The sequence below is a fragment of the Camellia sinensis genome, chromosome 10 (assembly GCF_055761805.1).
Source record: "Camellia sinensis isolate YWXY chromosome 10, ASM5576180v1, whole genome shotgun sequence".
Taxonomy (NCBI): Eukaryota; Viridiplantae; Streptophyta; class Magnoliopsida; order Ericales; family Theaceae; genus Camellia; species Camellia sinensis.
The window spans coordinates 174,756,333-174,763,520 of NC_138970.1; the positions used below are offsets into that span (position 1 = coordinate 174,756,333).

General features: G+C 30.9%; 1 pseudogene; it reads right to left on the bottom strand.

Moving 5' to 3' along the window:
* LOC145800889 (protein SIEVE ELEMENT OCCLUSION B-like) lies at positions 1–6,773 on the bottom strand (annotated as a pseudogene).
* Between the last annotated feature and the right edge of the window lie 415 nt (positions 6,774–7,188).

Here is a 7,188-nt window from a genome sequence, read left to right on the forward strand (position 1 = left end):
TCAATGATACATGGTGAACTTCTCCATATGCCTCTTGCAAGTAGCACAAACAACCGTCTCAGGGATGTTCTCGGCGGTACAAGAGAAGATTAGATGGTCGCAGTGTTGTGGGGTAAGAAGCTTATTAAGATTATCATTGAGTGCATTCACAAAACCAACCTCTCCAATGTGATCCTTCCATTGATCAAATTGAGCTAAGCTTTTCAAAATGGTGTCACCCTTGGCTTTAGCCATCTCACTCTTGCCTCGACTAATCACAGCCCATCCTTTGTCACTTCCATCAAAGCTTAGAATTGTCATGATCTCATTCCTTATGGGATCATTCTCTATAGTCTTACCATGTTGCATTTTGGAGTGCCACATGCTCTCTAGCCTCACCCAAAAGAACCATATGAGAGTTGGGTCTGGCAATATGTGACTGAGTTTTTCAGCCAAAATGATATTGCTAATCTTCCAAACTTTTTTCCTCGGATTGTTTTTTCCTACATACATCATCTCTAATGGGATGCCTGCGGCTTCTGCAACAACGCGTGTCATGTTGGTAAATCTTCGGATCCAATCTAGGTTCTCTCCTCCATACAAGCAAATGTACTTCCCATCTTCAATCTAAAGTAACAAAAAAAATCACATTTTATAGCAACAATGCTATTATAAAATGATAATAATAATAACAACAATGCTATCTATTTTGAAAATGACCCTCAATTTGAAATCTACAGCATAATTCCAAATTATTAATCATTGTTATTGGATTACAATCAAAATGAATCTACCCTTAGTTTGTAAACTCAGAATATTATTTTAAATAAAATTTCTAAATTAATAACATTATTGTTTTAATAATTCGATAGCGACAATTTTTCCGACACTCCCAATATTCAAAACTTCCATAATGACAAATGGTTGATAACATTACCAGCCATCAATCAATGGATATTCAAAACTTCTATAATGACAAATGGTTGATAATATTACCAACCATCAATCCATGGACGGAGCTTGTTGGCCAAAATTTTTGTCCTTAACCAATGGAAGTTTGATTTATGTACCAAATATATATATATATATATATTAAATGATAGTGGTACTATACGTACTAATTGGTATACTAATTAGTATACTAATATATGCTATGACATTATCACTTGAAAACTATGGACCCCACTCATTATATAAATTACAAAGATTCAAAACCTTTAAAATTATGTCATATCATTCATTAGTACACTAATTGATATATTAATTGATATACCAATGCGTGTGTATCGCTTTATTCATTAAATAAATAAATATGAGAATAGTCCTACCCAATTAAGAATTGATTGATCAATGGTATCTGCTAATAACTCAATCGTCCAAGTTGAACCCTCCCAAAGTGCTTCCTCTGTGAGAATAGTACATGGGAAAGCCAGATTTCCCCAAATCCAACACATATGGATTGCATTTAGGATTCACAACTATACCATGTGGGTCTAACACCTAAGCAAAGGCTTCTTGTTGAAGTGCCAAACTTCCTTGATATACTTGATGGCCGTTGGATCAAGTAGTGAAGGGTGGTGCACAGAGAACCATGGCCTTGAAACTTGTATGGACTTGAACTTCCTTTCCTCCACCTCATCCCATGTGGTTGTTCTGTCCACAATAGGGAACCAGACAACCTCGTACGTTGTCGTTGGATGTTGTCGGGGCTTAGTGTACATTTGTCCAAGAATGAAATGTTCTTCATGGGAGAAGTCCAAGTTTGAAATGAGTAGCAATACATTCTTCCTCCTCAGCACATCAATGGTTACCTGCATTTGTCGTACAAAAGATCAACCATTCTTTAATTTTAAATTTTTTTTATTCGGTTTGTATTGAGTGATTTGAAGACAAAATAAAAGGAATTGATTTCTCTGTATTCTAATCAGGATTATTAAAAGGAAGAGAAATGAAAAGAAATGTAAAAACATTGATTTCTCTTAGAACTCACTTTTTGAATTTCTCCCAAAGAGAAAAGAAATGAAATGATAACTAATTTTATATAATATAAATATTACCCTTCAACTACTAAAGAAATAAAAACATAAAAAATTATTTCAGTATACTTACAGCAATTTATTTTATTTCATGTAGAGTATGCAAATAACATTGGAGAGAAATTACTATATTTTTTTTTCTCTCCAACTTAATCAAATAAGAGGGAGAGAAAGCGCAATATATTACGATTGGAAATTATGTTTGGTTTACATTTATTCATCCAAGAATGTGATATTACCTTGTGGAGTGTTGGAATTAAAATTTTGCCTAATTTGAAAAGGTGATTCCAAAATGAGTAATACGGTAAGTAATCATATTTCTTAGTTTATTTTTTCGCTCTATACCTATGGTAATGAGATTCATTAATAAACACACTTATGTCTAAAAGTGAAAAAAAAATATGGTAAAAAATAAGATTATATATAGCATATTTTCAATCATTTCAAAAATTACTATAATCCAAATTGAGCCAAAGATTTGTAGTTACAACAATTGAATCGAGCTATATTGGGACTAACTTGTCTCTTGGTAGAACCATCAACGAGTGGCAATTGATTATCCTTGGCGTAAATCAAAGCTTTGAGTATCTTCTGGTTATCAATGTGTGTTGTCTTGAAAAGGTGCATAAGCCTTTCAAATCGTTCAATATCCCCCTCTTCTGTATCAGATCAAGATAGTAAGTAACTATACTTGTACATGTATATTTGTCAAAAACCTAAAAGAGGTATAATTACTCACAAGTCGTACACCATTAAGTTCCACAAGTGTTTTTTTATGACAATTTTCTAAATTTGTTGCTAAAAAATGACAATTAGTGACTTTTGTGACAAATTTTTCAACTGTCGCTAAAAATCAACAATCAGTTACACTTTTTTAAGAAAACATTGCTTAAAAAAAAATATATATATATATATATAAGAGATTTTGTGGTAATAATTAAAAGTGAATAAAACTTTTTGATGCACCAAAAAGTAAAGAGAAGGGCATCATTATCAAGCTCATTAGAGTCTTCTCTTAACTATTTTATAGCACAAAATCATAGAAACACATTCCATCAAACTCAATTATTAGCTAGCTATTTTAGTTGAATATCAAACTAATAGCTATATGTAGTTAGAGAAAGCTGACTCAACAAATAAAATAAAGAATAGAGCATTTGTTGAAAAATGTATTTAAAAAGATGGTTAGCTAAAATAAAAAAAATGAACTTTTAGTTAAAATTTAATTAAAAATTTCACTATTTTGATAGAGATGCTTTGAGCTCTTTTGGGGATACAAAAAAATAAATTGTTTATTAATTTATTAACTTATATTTATCATATCACTTTTTAACTTTTTTATACATCTTTTTATAATAAATAGGGTTTATTATACTTTCTATCCCTAAACTATCATTAAATTCTCTATTTAGTCCCTAAACTATCAGTTGGATCTATTTAGTCCCTAAAGTATATAAATCAAAATCTATTTAGTCCCTAAACTATCGATTAAATCTATTAAGTTCTTAAAACATTTAATTCAAACCTATATAGTCCCTAAAAGGATTACAAAAATAAAATATATGCACATACATATTATAAATTAGTAAAATACCCTATTTAGATAAAATTTTATTTCAGAAAAAACTTTAAATTTTTATAATCCTTTTAGGGACTAAATAAGTTTTAATTAAATACTTTAGGGATTTATGGATTCAATCGATAGTTTAAGAACTAAATATATTTTGATTTATATATTTTAGGGACTAAATAGAGAATTGATAATAGTTTAGAAACTAAATAGATTCAATTGATAGTTCAGAAATTAAATAAAAAATTTGATGATAATTTAAAAATAAAAAGTGTAATAAACCCTAATAAATAACAAAATCAAGTCATATACTCCCTACGTCTCAAAATAATGGTCCTTTTTAGAGAATTTAACTTTTTTGGTAGTACAATTATTGTACTTTAAAAAAAATAATTTTTCAAAATTACCCTTTGATAGTATATTTTTTGAGGAATATCAATGTTATAATTGTACTTTTTATGTTGTTTATGAATTTAAAAAAAGGATAAAATAAAAAATTTATATTATTTTTGTACTTAATTTTTTAAAAAAAACTAATATTTTGAGATAATAAAAAATAGAATAAGAGATTAATATTTGAGACGGAGGGAGTATGACTTTTCAGTCAGTCCCCATATATAACTAATCCAAATAAAAATGAAGTGGGTTGGGTTGGACTAACCACTGAATTGAACACAAAGATCCAGTTGCTTTTGCAGGTGGTTGTGCATGTTGGTGAGCTTTTGGGCCAAGCTGGAAAGGTCCCAATTCTGCTCAGTCCTTGCCATGTGCCTGACAACAATGGTAAAATTTATTAACACTAGTTGAATTCTTTTTTATTTGACAATTAAAACTATGTTTGCTTCACATATTTGAGAAGAAATTTAAATAATAAAAGAAAAATATAAGTGACATGTGAATAAAATATATTTATATTTCACTTAATTTCACATATTTTTTCTCTTTCTCTTTCTAAATCTCTTCTCAAATTCTTATACCAAACACAATTTAAAAGAAATAATTTTTAAATAAGAAAAAAAATTAAATTCTAGAAAAAACATCCAAAAAATAAAAATAAAAATAATTATAGAGAATAGGGAATTGCCTTCGCTTGGCTCCTCTCATGACCTCAAAGCACAAAAACTTACTGATGCTTTCCTTTGGCTAGCTTATAAATGATTTTTTATTTTTATTTTTATAATTTTGAGGCAATTTTGAAATTTATTTCTTAGGTTTTTCTGGAATAGACTATTTAAATTTTTTTTTTAAATGAAAACTTTTAAAAGAAATCCAAGAAAAAAAAAATCAAATTTTGTCAAAAAAACTTATAAAGCATTTTTAATTTTTGTCTTTTGTGGAAATGTTATCAAATATTTTAAATTTCTAATAGTCTATTTTAGACAGAATAAAAAGTGAAACATTTTCACTCAGATGAAAAAATAAAAATAAGCCTAAAAAACAACCCAATATATACGCCAGAGCAACAACAGAAAAAGCATTAATTACATTATTACGCTGCATTTTCAACGTAATTTCAGTTTGGTCCTTTCATTTCAATTATGATAGTAAGGTCAAGTTTGGCATATTGCAAAAAAGTCAAAAAGTCAAAAAGTTACTCAAAAAGTTAAAAAGTTAATACTATTCACCAAAAGTCAACAATTACGGCTGCACAACTCTCAATCCTAATTTTTCTCCACAAATTAATTTTTACAATTTTTTATTAGACATTTTTTCATAAAAAGTCAAAAAGTTAATCCAAACATCCATATTTTCTTCTTCAATTTTTTAGTCTAAAAAGACAAAAAGTACACTTATTTAGGACACCCCCAACAACCCCTTTTACACTTTTAAGCCAAATTGTAATGTTACTCTTCTATCTATCTATCTATTGTTAATGAGATTGATAAAAATTAAAAGTAAAAGAGTAAAAGTGTAAGGTTTAAAGTGAGATTTTGATAAAAGTGTAAGGCTGATAATGAGATAAAAAAAAATGTCACGTTTAACTTACATGATGAGTTTTATTAATCTTATTGATAGATAAACAGAAGTATGATATTGGAACTTGACTTAAATTGTACGGAATTGACTGTGACAATTAAAAGTTAATGAACCAAGGTAAGATTGCAGTATAAAGCCCAATTTGGTGGGACAGTTGACAAACAAGGTCAACCTAATCATTTTGTTCTGTGCATGCTAATTGATGGAAATCACTAGAATGGTATTTCGGACAACTCAATAATTTTTCCGAGATTGATGTACAAGAAGAGCATACTCGAGTCTCATGCCATTGAAGTACTTGAGTTGCAAAGCGCAAGCCACAATACTCCGAAGAGTCCAGTAAACGGCGATGGAGATGGAAGCGGTGGCAGCTACCATCTCCGGCGGGTTGAGAACGATGTACTGAGATGGAAGCTCCTTAAAGTCGGCAATGCACTTGGTCACATCCAGCATGACCTTGATGAGGTTGGTTATTGCCTCAAGCTGTGGTTTCAGAGAGTCGGTGCGCTTATCATGTCCGGTAGTTGCGTAAGTTGTGTAAGAAGTACCATAGAACTGGCAAGTGCGTTCGATCCCAGAACCAGCCAGAACCTGCCATAGTATATGGAAAATGCTGCCAAGGCTATCACAACCTTGGCATCCCATGAGAAGCTTGACAGTATGTTGAAGAGTGCTAGAGTTATTGTGTGTGAATCTAAACCCAATGAACACTTGTAAGAGATCTGTCACATAATTGTGCATCAAATTAGTTAGGGCTATGTATCAAATGCTAGTTTTGGGTAACACAAAAATTAAAAAGAGAAATTGTCTATTAGGCGTGGTAGATAGTCGCGTGAAATTTTACATTTAAGAAGGAATAATTGTGCAACAAATATTATATTTTTATTATTTTTGAATTAATATTTAATTTGAAAATCTTACATTTTTGTTTTTATTAAATTTTGAGTAGGATTAGAATTTTAGAAAAATTAGTCTAAGGTCCCTCTTCCACTTTTCGTAATGAAAGAGATCCACAAAATTATTTTTTGATATCTAAGATCTCTAAACATATATAAGAGGAATTTGACACTTAGAACTAAATGAAGAAATGGCCGAAATGTTGTTCCCAAAGTGGCGATTCTGCTTCTGCGTCCCTTGTCTCGACGGTTCGAACAGATCAGCGGTGGTGAAAGTGCAGTCGTGGTAGAGAATGAGGACGAAGGAGCTGCCATGCCACAAAGAGAGAGATAAGTTGAGTACTCGACTAAAAAACTAACGGAGGCAAACAGATTCACAAGCTCACAAGGCACTCCACTTTGCCCCAAATCTCAATTGACGACCCAAATGAAAAAAAGGAAAGAACGGAGTGGCAACATTGGCCGACATTAATGACCGACGGTGTCGCTCCACAATCACATCGTACTCCTGTTCTCATTTTACTCCAGCCCTAGATCTCCCAATCTCCATAAACAAAAGGAGGGAAAAACGGAGTAGTAATGGCGTCGACGGTTTTCGATCTTCTCTGCTTGAAATTTTTAGTGTATTGAACTGAAAATTTTAGTCTGTTGGACATAGGATTCCATGCTTATTTAAAGTTTTTTTTTTTTTTTTTGGGAGGGGGGGCGTGTGCTATTTTTGTGTTCTTAA